This window comes from Neopsephotus bourkii, unplaced genomic scaffold (genome assembly GCF_033783945.1).
Source record: "Neopsephotus bourkii isolate Nb327-2 ecotype Australia unplaced genomic scaffold, CSIRO-AGI_Nbou_v1 NB_214, whole genome shotgun sequence".
NCBI classification, from domain to species: Eukaryota; Metazoa; Chordata; class Aves; order Psittaciformes; family Psittacidae; genus Neopsephotus; species Neopsephotus bourkii.
Window position 1 is genome coordinate 110,078 of NW_026900726.1, and position 17,772 is coordinate 127,849.

A 17,772-nucleotide genomic window follows, 5' to 3' on the forward strand; every position below is an offset into this window, starting at 1 on the left:
AGGAGGCTACCAGCCTCTTGTTTCATTCTGACACCTCCCTCTGAATTTTGGTCTGGAGCTTGTCTGGCTGTCCCCTTTGCCTAGCTAAGCACATCAGCCTTTCACTGGAAATGTCCATGACCCAAGTTCTCATCTCAACCTTTGCACTCTTCCTCTTTTGTTCACCGTCCTCCCCTCACTGACAACTCATCCTGGTATTTCTTTCTTTTAAGGTCAATACTGAGTTTTCTTTTTGATAAATGAAATAATTTGACTGCTTTGTGTTTGCTAGAAAGCTTTGGGGTTTTTCCCCCTGGAGCACTGAGATCTTTGGCTCTTTTTTGTACTCGCCTCTTCCAGCAATATTTTCAGTGTTTTCACCACACTGGGATTCATCTTGCTAACCTGCATCAAATGTGTATTTCACTTGCTTACTCATTATTCCCAGGGCACATACCATCCTCTTGCCACAGCTCTATGCTGTTAGTTCATATTCTGTCATGATCTCCAAAACCCTTTGCAAGCTTCTGCTTTCCAGACATGGCGCCCTAGGAATCTGCCTGGAACTGCTTATTACAGGAGCACCTGTTTGTAGTAAACTGGTGGTTAAGTAGGCTTTGCTCACCGATATGTAGAGATTGTGTTGCATGGTTGCCCTGTGTTCCTCCTTATTCATCGCTTCGAATCTCTTTGTCATTAATGCGCTATAACAGCACTGAGATTTGCATTTGCTTCCCAGTGATGAAAATGCTGGGAAGTGTCAGGCCTCAAGCAGGTCTGTGAAGAATCCTGCTAGAAGCACTCCCATCTGAAGATGATTCACTACTGATAATTCCTTGTTGAGCTGTCAGACAGCTCTTAATCTGGTCAATGTGTGGTTTATTGATATTATATACTGTTGATTTTTTTAATCAGAATGTTGTACAGTTGAATGTCAAAAACCTAACAACAGTCCTCACTAAAGCTGACTTGGCGTTAGCTGTGGAGTCAAAGCTGTAGGTGTGACATATGCCGAGTAAATCTGTAATCTCATCAGAGAAGGCCCACAAAACTACCAGAGCCAGTTGCTAAATATATTTCTATCCTCTGATTTGCCACTGCTTGAGACCCACCATGAAACTCTAGGGAACTACATTCCAGTCTCTCTGGGCTTGTTGCTGCCACAGTGTGTACCCCCCACATCCTTTGGTGCAGAAGGAGCTTCACTGTCTTCTGAAGTTTTACCTTTCTGCAGCTTTCCTTCACACAGTGTTAGTGTGTGGCCATCTTCAGTCAGGGAGTGTACCTGGTACTCAAGCCTGCGCAGTCCCCAGGGAAAAGTGGATGTTTGGTGTATGGTCCTCAATGTCCTCTGTCTCCAAAGACAGTTGAATGTGTAATTGTTTATATAATGCTCTTGCTCCTTCTGGGGTGCGCAAAGTGAAAACCTGGGCTCTGGGGAAGCAGAGGGGACACTAAAAAACACTCGGCTTTACAGGAGATGTTCATTTATCCCTGGACTAAACCTCAGACTGATGCACCCAACCAAACATTTCCCCTCTGAAAAGTCCAGTGATGCCATATGCACAAGAGGTAAATTCTCCCTGCCAGAATTTGTCTCTCTGCTTCCAGCCACCTCAGCAATTAGCAAAACCTCATCCTCCCTTTTTGCTCACTTCCAGGCTGCTTAAAGCAATGGTGGGTTCAGACTACCCTCATCCAGTTTTGGATTCAGTCCCACAAGGTATTTTCCCCACGGGATGGTCTAGTTGTTCCCTATCCTCCAACCCTCTCCTTTGGAGATGCTGAAGCCTCCCCCCTACCAGCTGCGAGGACCAGGCTCCTGTGCTGCCAGGTAAATCAGGTTCTCATAGTCATTACTGGTCTGGCTGGGCAAACTTATACAGACTTGTCCTGAAGTGTGAAATCTGTTGGATTTCTCTCTGGGTGCTGTAGGGTTAAGCAGGGATATTGAGCTGAACGACCATGCTAATAAAGGGACTGCCCAAACCTTGCTCAGGGAAGGCTGCAGCAAAGGAGAAGGTTGGGCATATATGCTTCGAACCCAGGTAGCAATAAGCTGCTTCAGCTGCAGGTCACCCGCTGTCTCACCTTGTGGCCCTTCGGTAAGGGTACTTCATCCTGCAGCTGTGGCCCTCAGAGAGGTTTTGGAGTGCTCTGGATATCCAGCACCTCTAAAAAACCTGACCATGTGTTTCAGAACATCAGGTACACTAGTGTAATGCTCTACTATCACGCTGTTTAGCAACAGCCCAAAAGGACCTTCTCCTCCAGGCTTCAAGTTCTGGGCATGACGCTCATCTTCTCTGGTGGTCCTTTTCACTATACCTTTGTTCAAATAAAAGCCAGGACACCCACCTCGTCTTAGCTGAAATCACTGCGTAAGAGGATATATTTGAATAATTACAAAGTGCTTTCTTCATTCATTGTTATTGCATCATGTCCTTCCTCAGCACAGTTCTGTGTGCAGCAATAAATGGAGCCCTTGGCGAATTTCTCCCAATTGGTCAAGGGCTTGAAGACTGAAATAAGCAGTATTCAGAACAAAGCAAAACTCTGCCAGCATTAGGTTTTGTTACAAAGTCAAATTTGCCCATAACTTGTTGTAAGGACTTGTTATGCCCTGAAGGCATATGTTTCTGGGGCAACATTTCCAGTGTGATGGTTCCTCTGTGGAAGGAAAATAGCTAGACACTTCAGTGTACTGAAGACTGTTTAGAGACTTACATGCCCTGTCTGTCTTCCTCCAGAAGTGCTGAGCATGTACAATTTCCACCGACTCCTCTGCAGGCAAGCTGTGGGTTTGATACATTAGATCCATAGTTTGAGGGATTTTTATCACATTTAGTGACATCTGGAAAATGGCAGATTAAAATACAGTTCAGTCTTAACCCTGTCTGCAGATTAGCATTTTAACCAAGTTCCCACCGTGCTGGATGGACTGCATCAAAGCACCTTTCTTTATAAGAAACTATAATTTGAGTGCAACTCTGATGCAAGAGCAGATCAATCCACCCCTTTTGATTGTGGTTTCTCTGAAGTTTTAGACTTGTCCTGAATACAGAATTCAAAACAAAGCCTGAGAGCCTGAAAACCTGTGCAGACTGAGAATAAGGTTTGTGCAAGCCCCTGCCAAGTAATAAGGCAGCTCCCCCTGGCTCTGAGAACTGAACTTTTCCCTGTAGCAACGCTCAGGTGTGAGAGGAAGGCAGTGCTTCTTTGGAAACACTCAGTCCTGCAACTCTGGGCTAAGTGGAGGCTCTCAAATTGCTGTGCTGAGTGTCTTTCAACCATGGTTTACCAGTGGGAGGGGGAGCAAATCAACAAGTTGCTCAAGGAAATATCTTTACCATTCAGCACATCGATTATCAAATGTGTAACTAAAAGATGCTGGGCCAACTGCTTGGCAGATATCTGGGTTTTGCATATCTCAGTTTGTATTCTGGCTCCACAGACACAATCTGGTTTTCCCAGAACTTCTTCCTGCTGTGTTGTTTGCCTCAGGCTTAGATGGGTCACTAGGGCTCTGGATTGCAAAAACCAGATCGGATGCTCCTGTCTTTGTTTTCGACAACAGGGACAAACTTTGCCCTTTGAAGTGCCTGCAGGGCAGCAAGTAGTGAATGTTTATGTGAATATTGGCTAGCTCTGATAATAACCTGGCTGACCTTGCTGGGGAGAATCCCTTATGTCCTTGCAAGACAAAAGTGAGTCTCCATCTCTGTAGCTGTGTCACTTGCCTTCAAGGCCTTTCACAGCAGAGGGCATGGGGGGATGGTACAGGCAGGGGAGGCTCAGAGGGTACAGATTTACAAGCTCTGGTTGGCCTGCTTGCTGCTCACATAACTCTCTGAGTGAATAGAGTCATGACATGGCATGACACTCCACAGCCTGTTAGCTATAAAAAAACTTACCTTAAAGCAGGCAAACTTCCCTGTGCAGCTGGGGAAAGGTTGTGCACTACAATGCTGCTACCCAAGCTATCTGCTTTTAAACACATTCCAAGCTGGTGCCTACCTTGTTGCTCCTTTTGCTTCCCTGGTCAGCTGAATACTGTCCCTCTTCTGGCTTTTGTGATGCTGTCCCTTCTGCAGCAAATAGCCTCTTGTCATCCCTGCAAACAGGGAAATCATGGCCCTTGGCTTCTGGGCACAGGACCTGCACCATGGGTCTGAGGGACTGCCTCTATATTCACAGAGCATGTTGAGGGCTTTTCCTGCAGGAGGAGTGGAGAAAGCCATAGGTGACTGACAAGGGTGCTCAGGCCTCACCAGCATTGGAAGGAATGTAACACCTACTGGGAGAAGAAGAGAAATACATTGTGTGTTTCCTATTTGTCTCTTGAGGCAGGGCTGCCATTCCATCATCTCTGCTACCTCTCTGCCTCTTCCATCTTCTGCACTGAGCAGCACCTTTATGTTCACAGGATGAGTAATTCAGCGTATCTGCACATCTTCAGAGGCTCTTGGGAGGTTCCTGTGGAAGGAGAGGGGTTTGTACCCGGAGCTGGGTTTCTGATTCTGAGCTCATTCTGCTCTCATCTAGCAGACAAGGTAGGAACAGGTTTAACAGACTGCATGTGTTCACTTTGCACTAGCTCCTGAGATTTAATTTGAGGACTCTCTCCAGCTGCCTTGCTTTCTCTGCTCATCTCCACAGGACAATGTCACACAGCACCAGTAGCTAAGGGAAGATCTGTGACAACAGGCAACAGAGCAGGTGACCTCTGTCATGGAGTCCTAGCCACAAAGATGTTAATCAGATAATCAGAGCTGACACATGAACAAAATATTACCCTCCAAAAACCCTCCTCTTGTCATTTTCCTTCATGTCCTGATGCTCTTTGTGGTTTTCTGCTACCACGCACTGCTTGTGCACAGCAGCCTGTATAGCTGAGTACACTTCTGATGTGGTTTGTCCTCTATTCTTCTTGCTTAGCCCTCTCTCATTGAATCTGATTGACTCTAAGGCCATTGATTTTTAAATAAGGTCTTGGGGGAAGGTCTGACAGGTTTTGCTTTCATTTTACATAGCAGGCTTTGACTTCTGGTTGGGAGCCATTGAGCACTGCTGCTATATTAAATGATGGTCAGTGATAGGAATGTAGTCACTGCTTAATACCCCAAATTGCTGCTTTCAAGTGGGCAGGGTTTGGCTTTTGGCCAGATCTCCGTGCTCCTGGCATAAGGATTCATTACCTTGTTCTGGCAAATGTATTTTCATCTGCTAGTTTGATTTCTAGTAGTCTGTGTGGTTCTCACAGCTGAGGAATTTCCTGCCCTTTATACACCTGTTTTCTTCCAATCTAGGCTAAAATCAATACACTTAAATAAAGCCATTTGGCTTATGAGTACCTCCTGCTGGGTCAGCAGAAGAAGTAGAGCTGGGTGACCATAGATTAGTTAAGCCATTTTTTTCTTCTTTAAGTAAATTTGCTGTTGTTGGACCATGCCAGACCACGGCAGGGAGAGTTTACCAGCTGGCACATTTGAGAGCATGCCTCCTCTTTCCATCGGTGGCAGCTGACTCGTGGGAAAGGGTCCCTGTTCCGGTTGGTCGCCAGCCCTACCCCCTAGGGTTTGGTTATGGTTTTGTGGCATGGATGCTTTGCTATGGGAATGTTCTACCACTGAGTTAAAGAGGATGGATGACACAGGGTGTAGCCCTGTCCTTACAGCATTCCCTAGTATTGCTTTCACTTCTGCTCTTCCCCTCCAGACATGCTTTTCAGGTCTGGTTCAGGTCTGGTTCTTCTGAAAGGGTTATATAGTGCATGGCAGTGATGCCTTCCCACAGCCCTTGTCTGTCCTGCAACAGGGGATTCTGGCAGGAGCATCCTCCACCAGGATTCATGCATCCCATTCATCTAGGGCTAGGGGAAAAGGTGGGGGTGGCATAAGAGGTCTTCTCTTTCGTCTCTAATGCCAAGAGTTACTCCTCAAGCACTTACTTTAAGAAGCAAGAAAGAGATTTGGGATTTCTTGACCAAGCCTTAGGATTTATGCAGTCCTGCTTTTGTGCATGGGGCATTGATGAGCAGTGGGATATATATTCCCTGCCCTGAATTCACTGTACTGCCATGTCCCAGGCAGAGAAAACCTCAGTGCAGAGGAAGGCAGATTCCCCTCCTGCTTTCCTGGGCAGAGCCCCCAGTTCTCCGCAGAAGCTAGTAAATTAGCTTTGCATTCATAAGAAGAGCAGTCATGCTTTTGGGCCTCTGTCTGGTACCAGCTTCCACATCACAGTGTAAGCCCTGCTTCAAATGTCCCCCCTTGATTTGGGGCAATCATTCAGAGATGTCTATATGCAGCAGCTGTGATAAGACATTTAGGGATGGAAGGAAACTTCCATTGTATCATTCTTTGTTCATGCTGGGTTTTGGGGTTTGTGTTTTTTTGAAAGGAAAATTATGTTGTGACTAACATCAAAGTTTTATTTCTCCCCACACCGTTTGCTGCTTAGTTTTGTGAGGAAAAACTGTTTCATAAAAACACATCTCACTTTCTCTTCCTTTATTATCTACCCAGCTCTGGCTGCAACTCAGTCTGTGGGAACAAGTAGGATGTGTTATGACCCAGTGGTTCAGCACTGGTAGGGGAATGAAAGTGCAATGCTTTCCCTCCCTCCTTGCCAATAATTGCAGGGCCTGGAGATGAAAGGAATGAGCCATGCAGCATTGGGCTCTTGGCACAGAGGCAAGCAGGATGCCACATTGCTGCTCTGATCTTGCAATTCCCTACCATGATGGTGGGTGAGGCACTGGAACAGGGGGGTGAGGCACTGGAACAGGTTGCCCAAGGAAGCTGTGGCTGCCCCATTCCTAGCTGTGTTCAAGGCCAGGTTGGATGTGGCTTGGGACAACCTGCTCTAGTGGAAAGTGTTCCTGCCTGTGGCAGGGGGTTGGAACGGAATGATCATGAGGTCCTTTCCAACCCAAACCATTCTATGATTTCCAAAGCCTGCCATCCCTCAGTCTCACTGGGCTGAGTTGGGATGGCCCCAGATGCCCAAAGTGGTGAGGGCATTGTGGAGGGACTCATGCTGCCTTTGGTAGGGCTGCCCTGGCAGTTCCTCTGAAGGTGAGCATGAGTATCGCATGCTGTGCCCTGAGCTGGAGAGGTGCAACTGAGTGGAAAGGAGACAGGCTTTGTTTATACACAGATACCTGCGCAGCCAGCAGCATTAGTAAGAGGAAACAGAAAAGGACATGACAGTTACACTGGGTTTTGATTAAATATTAAATGGAGTGAAGTTTTCTAGACCATGCCTGTGCTGTTTCAATTGTCTATCTGACAGCAAGAAACAGAAGCCAAGCGAGTGAACCCTGGGTCTGGAGGTGCAGAGCCTCCTCCTCAGGAGCAGTGAGGACAGGCATTGTCATGCTCTGGACTGCCTGCAGAGCTCCTCTTATTTCAGTCAGAGCAACAAGCATCTCCTCCAGCTGTCCCACCACTGAAACAGCCCAAAGCGAAGAGCTAACTCTCACAGGTATCTCCACTGAGAGACCATAGGAGGGAGACAACTGAGGTCCTAGGGCTGGAGCATCACTGGCCCAGGCTGGAGCAGCAATCGCAAGCAGCAGAAACCTCCCTGGGTTTTACTTGTGGAATTAACTGCTCATGTACCCCTTTCTGCCAGATTTAACACAAAGGAAATTTCCTGTGCATAGGGAATACTAAACAACTGCTGCAGTCCCTTTCATGTGCTTCCTTTCCTCTGCTTTCCCTCTGTCACTGGAGCTATGCAGCTGCGACCCAGCATGGGCACAGCCCTCCCATCCCTCCCCATTGCCACTGCTCCCCCCATGTAGCCTTGCCTTTCTTTGTGCAGGAGCTTAGCAGGGCTACAGGAGGAATTCTTCTAACTTGGTTTGAGTTAATAAGTTAAAATGCAGAGCCTTAATCCCCCCTGCTAAATCAGAATGTAATTCAGCTTATAACCACAGCCCAATCCATGTGAATTACAATCACTTTAAATACAGCCAGGGCTAGATGGGATTTAACATTCTCCCAAGAGATCCTGAGTATGGAAACTGGGACACAGCACTGCTCCCACTGAACCTGCCATCAGAGGGAGCCGAGGCAGCAGGGCAGATGGGTTTTGTTACCTCTCAGGCCTCCTGGAGAGGAGGACCCTTGGGTGCAATCCTTGATCAGGGCATGTGGCCGGAAGACATGTGTGAGACTTGGGCAAGAGCTTATCCCCAAGGAGACGGACAGAGTTTGCCGGCAACCCAAAGCCCTTTTATCTTTAATTTAGGATATTTATCTCAATAGATTCTTCAAGCTTTAAAACAAATGTAAGAAGATCTTTGCTTGCCTGGCAGCATCTGGCCTCTAAAAGCAGGCACAGACAGTCCTGGCACCAGGGTTGGTAGCGAGTGTTTGTACTCTGCCTCTTTCCTCCCAGCTTTAACCACTGTCAGATGAACCTTGCTGTGCTCTGCCTGCTCCAAGAAACCACTAGAGAAAATGGGTCTTCCCATAGCTTGGATCAACAATGGACACTTGGCAAGTCATAACATAAGTGCCTCGGATGATGCTTTCACTCTTAGCACTATTTGGTTCTAGCTTTCACAGCTTCGATATTTAGTCCTGATGGGAAAAGAACAACTGTTCATTGTCTCCTTGCACTGGCCTGGCCTGGGAAACCAGAGATTTAGGAGCCTGCATGTGAGATGAGCCCTGCTGCTGCCATTGACACACAAGCCTTTCCAGAGAGCCATAAGCAGTGTCTGAGAGCATGCAAATTCAAAGGCTATACAGAAATTTAAGGTCTTGATGGATGCTCTTCCAAGCATTGAACTGAAAAGTCCCTATAGAAATAAGGCTTACTTTTGTGGGTTGCCAGGCAGAGATGCAGAGCTCAAGGATTCCAAGGTGGTCACAGTGGTGAGGAGAGATTAGAAAATAAGCTCTTCTTCCCAGACTGGTGCTTATGTTTGAACCTTTTTAGGAAGATTCTGATGTTTCTTTCCAAGTCACTCTTTTTTGTGTGTTTTTTTTTTTTTTTTATATTTCCTCTCTTTCTGGTAGTGAAAGGCTAGTGCTGTCGTGCTACTACCTAGCCAAAGTGAGAAGTCACGGTAATTTCTCACATCCTGTCATGTAAAGTGTCTGGTGTACTGGGCTGGAGAGCTCGTGAGTTTTCTGTGGGTGTGATGAGGGAATGGAAATTATGTGAGTTCTTGGGTGCTTTCCCAAACCCCAGCTAGCCAGTTTTCTATGTTTAGATATGGTTTACTTAGCAGTGCTGGTAGAGCACAGAGAAGAGCAGAGGATTTTCAGGCACTGGCACAGCATAACCAGAGTACTGCTGGCTGGGACAGATCAGCAGTGGTATAGCAAAGAGGTTCATTTGGGTATTCCCCCAGGCCTATCATTAAAAGCTCTTGAAACCTTTCTTCCATGCCATGAAGGAGGGCCACCTACCAGAGGTGACATGGGCACTGCAGAAGAAGCCACAGAAGCGCTGAGACAGCAGGATGAGTGTATGGACACCTGAGAGAGGAGTCACGGAGATCTGGATGATGGAGCAGAGATGCACCCTCGTTCACCTGACCTACCCAAACGAGCAGTTGCAGGAGACAGGCTGTAGCACTGGGGTGGCTGGAGCAGAGTACAGACCAAGGCAGATGTGAAGGGCTACAGTGTGCACTCTCTGGAAAGCACTGTCTCTCAGGAGGAGTTGTCTCCAGCCACGCACCTCAATATGCCTTAGCATAGACCCATCCCATATAGGGAAAGGTGGATCTAGGGTCAGCTTCCTCCAAGACACTGAGATTTTGGGGGTCTTAGGCTAGCAATGCTTGCTAGTGCTGCCCAAGACTGCTTCTGCCCCAGTAGTGCTGGGACCCTGGGCTAGGAGAGGGTGAACTTCCCAGATAAACTGTGTTTATGGCTCCCATCTACACTGCCCTTGGCTCATGACAGAAATACATGATCAGCTGAGGAATCTCCTGCCAGGCAGCTGGGCTGGCTTGGCCACACAATTATTGTTGTGACATCTTCCCTGTCCACTGAGATGTTCGCGTGCACCATGGCCACTGCCCCTCTCAGCCACATTAACCAGACTCAGAGGTAAGGACTTGTTTTATTATTATTTCCTTAAAGTTATCACAACAGTTTGAATTTTTGCAGAGCTTTACAATCACATTGTTAGTTTCCCCAGAGCTTTCAGAGAGTGCTGTGAACAATGCTTCACCCTTCTTCAGCTGGTCTAACTGCAAAAGGGAGAGAGATGCTCGAGCAAGGCCAGGATGGCATTGCCTTCATTCCCAAGGCAGGGGATCACTTGCTGCTGGGCTGCCTAACCATGCATGCTCAATGTCTGAAAGGAAGTTCTCGCCTGCCTATGGATAAACCACCAAAATATGCTTTGAAATGAGGGTGGTCCCAGCCCCTTGTTCTGCATGAAGAGGCCAGGTGGACCCTGAAACTGGGTATGTTTCTTGGCTTTGGCCTATGATGTTCTCTTCTTCACACTGGTCCTATCAGCAGGGATGTGTTTGCGGCAGGGCAGGAGGTGTGACAAAGTTCCAGATGGCAGACTCATCCATGCAACCATCTACTGTCATAGCTCTGTGTGATAGCTCAGGGCAGAGGGATGTGATCCCTGTGCTGGTACCAGGGAAGGCACTGGGTATCAGTACCTACACCCACCCCAGCATGTGATGTCCCTGCAGCCGTGCCAGGAAGCATTAGCTGTTTCCACCTTCCAGGGCAGGATGAGAATGAATACTCACTGCTCTCAGGGGATGTTGGCATCTTACCTTGACCAAAACATTTGCTTTTAATAGGCATGCTGCCCTGGCTCACACTTCCTGGGGAACTCCACTCTACGGGCCCTGGCAATTGTTTCTTTATAAGACTGCTTCTTCTGTGCATGGCCAAAGATGCTGGAAAACAGCCTACAGTGGTGAAAGGGCAGGTTTGGAGTTGGTCTGGACTTTTTATAGGCTGCTTTGCTAGGTTGTTCACTTTAAAGTCTCTTCTTATTAGGTTTCCTCTCTGGGTAAATGTTAAAGGACACCTTTTTCCATAACAAGGCTGTCCAGCTCCACCAGCAGCAGAACTTACAGGCTGGCAGTGCTCAGACTAGCCTTAGAAAGCATCCCTATTGTACAGCATGAAATTATCCCTTATCCCACATGCTGCCATACACAAGTGGGTAACAACAAAATAAGGCTTCCAAGTGATTCTAATAGGGAACTACAACATCTGCTCCATCCTTTGTGCAGGCTGCAGTACTGGAAGGACTAAGCAATTTTACGTGGGAATCTGGCCCCAGCTGCAGAGACATAAAGGCCACAGCAAAGACTCCAGGGAGATCCTCCTGAAAGAGAAGGAGGTTGGAGATAGCAGGACCACTGTGTGCTCATCCCCTCTCCCTGTAGTGGAGTGACTGGAGCAGAGGGTAATGCCAGTACAGCCTGAACTCCTGCTCTTGTGTTTCCCAAAGATGACTTCAGGAGCAGAGCTCTCTTAGCAGCAATCATACTTTTCCCTGCTGATGCTAAGATATGGGTAGGTTCAAGACTGGCCAGGTTCTCCTCTATTCTGGATGTATCACTCAGCTCAGTCACAGCTGCCGTTTGAGAATAACAAATAACTAAAATGCTTTGTCAGCGTGGAAGCCCATCATGCCAGCAGAGGCTGCATTTGAAATACAGAAGCAGTGCAGTTTTTGCTGAGGAACTCCCCCAGAGACAGACAGCTCCTGCATTATTAACAATGATGTTGATGAGTCCCTGTTAATGAGACAGGCTTGTTCAGCCAACCAGCAAAGTGGCTGTGACCATGCTTCTCAGCCTCACACTGCAGCATGTGCCTTTGACAGCAAGAGATGACTGCTCTGGGGAGCAATTGGCAATGCTGTGCTGTAAGATTTGGCTGCTCTCCCTAAAATTTGCTCATGTCCTGCCAGACTTGAGCTAGGTAGACATGGAAATCCAGCACCGGCTCTCTGGTGGCTGTAAAAAGTGAAATAAAAGTCTGCCTTCCCAATGGTACAGGCTTGTGACTAAGGAATAAGATCTATTTCTTGGCATATACTCTCTGCTCTGCTCCGGAGAGCAATGTGGACCATGTCCTCTACTCTAACTCTTAAATGGCTTAACCAGGGGAGCTCTGTCTTCCACAGCTCAACAGATTTAGCTGTTAGGAAAACCTGTATCTTTTTCTTTTCCTTACCTCAGCTTCATCTTGCTCCATTTATCAATTCTCCCTTTGGTTTCTGGATGCAATTACTTCCCCACTGTGGTCATTATACCTCCTAGGATACTTGTAGAATAAGATCTTATACACCCTTAGCAGACATTTGGCCAAGAAAGACATCTTAAACTCTTTCATTTTTTTTTTGGTAAGTCAAAGCACTGAGCTTTCCTAGCAGTATAATACTTTTCTGAGAGTATAGCACTTTTTGGATGATATCTAGCAGCCTATGTGGATACAGAAAGACCAGTCATCCTCCAGTGCATTGTATAATAATGCCTTCATAGTCTGGCACATCATCACCGATCGTGCTAATGCATTGCAAGCATATCATTCCCCCATAATTGCTGCAAAGCTACTTTGCTCTGCTCTAGAGACACTGATGCTTTCCAGATGTCACAGATGATGTCAAACTCCTGATGACATTGCCTTACGCAGAATAAATCTGATAACCTAAGGTGTTATGCTACACCTTTCTGTCTGTTGATGGGTTTCTCTAATGTGAACAATGTCAACCTGCAGTATTTATCTGTGCAAGCAGAGGGCAAAGCGAACACTGCAGGTGCTAAGAGGGGTGGTGAAGATTGCATAGGAGTAATTGTAGTAGCTTTTTTTTTTTAACCTTTTTCTTTTAAATTACAACTTCATGAAAATCTTGTGAGCAGTCTGTGGAGTTAAGGGCAATGTGGAGCCTCTTGGAATTGCGGCAATGAAATGAGAAGTCAGCTCCGGAAGGACACCAAAGTTCCAGGTGAGGATCTTGCTCTCCCAGAATGATTCTTAAAGTGAAAAGATTGAAGGTACCTCTCTTATCACAGTATCACAGTATGTTAGAGATTGGAAGGGACCTCAAAAGATCATCTAGTCCAATCCCCCTGCCGGAGCAGGAACACCTAGATAAGGTTACACAGGAACGTGTCCAGGCGGGTTTTGAATGTCTCCAAAGAAGGAGATTCCACAACCTCCCTGGGCAGCCTGTTCCAGTGTTCCGTCACCCTCACTGAGAAGAAGTTTCTTCTCAGGTTTAAGTGGAACCTCTTGTGCTCCAATTTGTACCCATTACCCCTTGTCCTTTCGTTGTTTGCCACTGAGAAGAGCCTGGCTCCATCCTCATGACACTCCCCCTTTATATATTTATATACACTAATAAGGTCACCCCTCAATCTCCTCCAAACTATATAGACCCAGCTCCCTCAGTCTTTCCTCATAAGGGAGATGCTCCACTCCCTTAATCATCTTAGTTGCCCTGCGCTGGACTCTCTCCAGCAGGTCCCTGTCCTTCTTGAACTGAGGGGCCCAGAACTGGACACAATATTCCAGATGAGGTCTCACCAGGGCAGAGTAGAGGGGAAGGAGGACCTCTCTCGACCTACTAACCACCCCCCTTCTAATACACCCCAGGATGCCATTGGCCTTCTTGGCCACAAGGGCACAGTGTCGGCTCATGGTCACCCTGTCATCCACCAGGACCCCCAGGTCCCTCTCCCCTACACTGCTCTCTAACAGGTCGTTCCCCAGCCTATACTGGAACCTGGGGTTGTTCCTGCCCAGATGCAGGACTCTACACTTTCCCTTGTTATATTTCATCAAGTTATTCCCCGCCCAACTCTCCAGCCTGTTCAGGTCTCTCTGGATAGCAGCACAGCCTTCTGGCGTGTCGGCCACCCCTCCCAGCTTAGTGTCATCAGCAAACTTGCTGATAGTACACTCAATTCCCTCATCTAAATCGTTGATGAATATATTAAATAATTGAAATGAAATGCTTTCAGTTTTTAGGGATGTGACAAGAAGGGATTATAAGGTAGCCTTTAGGTCCTGATTTTGGTAGCAGAGTTTTGCAAATGTCCCTATGAGCTCACAGAAAGGACTAAGAAACCCTAACAAGACACTTAGAAATGCAGTGCTGGGGCTCTATCCCAGAGGTGCTTAGGACTGAAAGAGTGGGAGGTGAGAGGATTTGGCATCAAGGATGATACAGGTGAACCTTCGGATGGGATAACAGAAGAGATACACTCAATGGGCTCTATGCCGCCTTAGAAGCAAAGTTTTATTTGCATGTGAAGTGGTGCAGCGTCAGGTAAAACATTACTAGTGTAGGAGTTGAATAGATCACAAGTGTAGAAACTTAGTGGAGAAACAGCATTGCTAATGCTCAGGCTGCAATAACAGTGCTGCACAGACCCTCCTGTGCTTGCATCCACTGCACCAAGTATCTCCCAGGCAGTGGTGAGGGATCCCCAGAGGAAACCTGGGCCAGGCAGGGACAATCTCCTCACAGCATAGAGAGAATGGAGCCTGCAAAGGAACCAGGAAGTCCCTGAACGTAGGATGGGAAGATGCAAGGAAGCATTCTTCCCTGAGCAGGAGCCCAACTTTCCTCCTTGCTTGCAGACATTGTACCTATAATGATACTTCATGCTACAGATTGAGAGCCCTCTGCAGAACAGAAATATCTCTCTAATTGATGGCAGCAGGTTACGGCATCTAAATGTTGCAAGCCTACTGATTGCGCATTGATCATCCTAAAAAAGGAATAGGTTCAAGTAAGATGAAGCTCACCACTCATTCCTGTAGAGCCCCACCAGTACCCTGGCTCCATCCCCCTTGTGCTCTGGTCATCCTGTCAGCTTTTTGCCAGTGCAGCAGAGTGTCTGGAAAAGCCCTGCTGAATTCCCCTTTAAAGCACTGTTTCACTAGAGACAGTGTAAGCACAAGGCTGTGGTCAGAACTGGGATCTACTCCCAGCTTAGCTGCTGGTCACCTGGGTAAATCGGGATATGGCCTTTACCTCTGTAATTTTGATATTGCCTTATGCATCTTATGCAGTGGGGCTGCTGCCTGCCAAGGGTCACTGTCCCTCCATCATCCTCCCCTTCTTTTGGCCCCATTTCCCAGGCTTTGCTCCATGATGATCCTTCCCATTGGGCCAGGTCATGTTGTGGGCAAGCAACCCTGGCACATCATTTGCAGAGGATGCTCTGAGGTTTTGGTGCCAGTGCTGTCAAGCGAGCTTCAGTTGTGCCTTGCTGGCAAGGACCACAAGCCAGCTGAAGCAAACCTTGAAGTGACAGTGCAGAGCCCCTCTTTGCAATTATTGTTGCTGTTTCAGAAAGGAGGATCTGTGGTGCAGGGGTAACCCATGGCAACCATCTGCTGAACCGCATTCCCACTGCAGAGGCTGGTTGCTCAGGGGGAGTGTGGATGAGGTGCAGGCAATAAAGGGGGAACCTCACATGTGTTGGGAAGGCATCATCTCCTCCACCAGGATCCCCCTTCTGACCCCATCAGCAGGCAACGTCAATGGGCCCTCTGCATCCCATGCAGCTGGATAATTTATGGGCAGCAGAGCAGCTCACCATCGCTTTGTTTGCAATTTGCCTCTAAATATAGCTGTGTTTTAAAGGAGGGAGGTGAGCTGCTGCCCACACATTTGCCTGTGTCTTTACTCGCTAATAGGGGTCTCTCCTCTCTGAGAACAGACTATTGTCAGCTTGGTGGTGCCCACACGGCACCTTCTTCATCCTGTGTCCCCCATGTGCTCTGTGTAGAGGCAATGAGACCCAAACGCCTTTGAATGGTGGTTGAACACCAGCCCAGCCTGGTGACAGTGCCCTGCCCAGCAGAGGCTGGCACTGTGCTGAGCCTAATGCTTTCCCAGGGAATCAGCTTTCCTGGGAGGATCTCCCCCCTTTTTTTTTCTTTTTAGCAAAAAAAGCACTAATTGCATTAGTCCTCACAGAGTTATAGCACTGAGACTGGTGTAGAAGGTTGCCTGTGGACATCACTTCAGCTAGTCAACATACTAAAAACTCAAGTGCTCTCATTTACCCCCCTGTGCAGATGCTTTGGAACAGGGCTCCCTACAGCAGCCATGAGCCCAGCCTGGCACTCTTCATTTGCACTTGTGCAGGTGAATGCAGGGCTCACCTTTATGGGTTACAAGTTACCCTGACCCTTGTGTTAGAGTTGTTGGTGTTGCAAGCTGCAATTCGGACCAGGATTAACGCATCAAAGGTTGAACTCAACTCTGAGGCTGATGGGAAAGGAAAGATACTGAAGTGCTGACAGGGCATTATAATAAGTAGTGAGCAGAAATAAGAACCCACTTATGTTTTAAACATAACATTAATTAATAAAGAAAAAGGTACACTGTAGATACTAAAAGCCCCCAAATACTGAGAAGAAAAAAAACAACTTTCTCTCATAATTTTGAAACTGCTGGAACATGGTCACCTAGACCTGGATAACAGCAGCTGCATGTCACACCAGGAGAGAAGACCCCTCCTCCGGTGTCACGCAGACCAGCTCTGCCACACAGAAGAGCTTTCAGAAAACAGTGTGAGGATAAAAGGAAAAGGTAATTTTTCAGACCACACTACTCCATCACATCAACATTAATTCATGTTGGTCCATTACTTTGGGTGTAACTGAATGAAGTGAAAAATGACTCCAGCCCAATGTGGCAGTACACTTCAGCAAACCTGTCTAATAGGTTTATTATAGTTTATTGAGCAAGTGTTGGCCCAGAGTAGATCAGAACAAGCGCCAAAATGCTAAATGGCCTCAGGAATGATGGTGTTTGGGGAAGAATTATTGTGGCAGGATGGGCAACTTGGTGTCTAGGGCCACATGCTACTACCTCCATGCCTGTCAGAAGAAATAATGGCCAAATTGCCTTTTGAGCCTCATGGCCCATTGGACCAATATGTGGGGACCAGCCTGTCCAGTACATAAAGTACCTTCAGCTCCCCCAGCCTGGACCATACTTTACAGGGTTTTTTTTATGTGCAAGTTATTCTCAGCATCAGGAGGTGTGCTCCTGCCTCTTCTGCTACATGCTGAAGGAAATTCCATTCTCCAGGTGTAGCAATAAATGTTATCAGGTCCCAACCCTTACGGGAAGATGTAAAACTTGTGTCCCAGCTCTTGGGAATGCCACAGTTAGTTCTTGCTGGGAAAGACTTGGAAAACACTTTACTCTTCCTGAATAAATGATCTGCTTTATAGAGATACCAGATTTTATCACCAGACAGTTAATTGCAAGGTTAGTTTACCAAAATAAAAGTTAAACATCTGATTACTATTTCTGGAAACAAGGTTAGGGAGAGAGAAAACAGCAGAAGGCTCCACCACCATCTGCCTGCAACCTTAACTCCATCCTGCCCGGCAGATTCAAATTTCTTTCATTCATTGCCCAAACGGAGCGTTTATTCTATCCTCTCCCTGGCAGAGCAAAGGTTCAAGAAGTCACCCCTCCTTTCCTTACAGTCCATTATTTATGTTTCAGTCTTTTCAGGAGAGTCGTAGAAAATATAGTGCTGAAGGGCATCCTGGAGATTTTACAGGGACTCATCATGTTTCAGAGCAGGTTTCTGGAATCTCCTTATTTTATGCTAATTTAGGATTTCTTTATGGAGTGGCATTGCTTCAGCCATCCGGAATTTGTGAGACTGCTAATGGATACTTGCAAGCTTATTTGAAAAGAGCTCTGCTGAGAAAAGGGACTCTGCACGCTTGATTCTTCAGCTTGTGCATCCATCTCTTCCCAAAGCCAGTCAGTTGAATGGTACTCATAAACTTC

The 17,772-nt window shown here is 47.1% G+C and overlaps 1 protein-coding gene across 2 annotated transcripts in view; it reads left to right on the top strand.

Moving 5' to 3' along the window:
- The window catches only part of IGSF3 (immunoglobulin superfamily member 3), a 157,420-nt gene that overhangs the window by 15,113 nt on the left and 124,535 nt on the right, over positions 1-17,772 (top strand). Inside the window, exon 1 of one of the 2 annotated variants that reach the window (XM_061344385.1) lies at positions 4,415-4,532. The exons of the other annotated variant lie outside the window; for it this stretch is intronic. The gene's annotated coding sequence lies outside the window, so the exon portion shown is untranslated. Of the gene's footprint in view, positions 1-4,414; positions 4,533-17,772 lie in introns of those variants that run through there. 2 annotated transcript variants of the gene reach the window in all.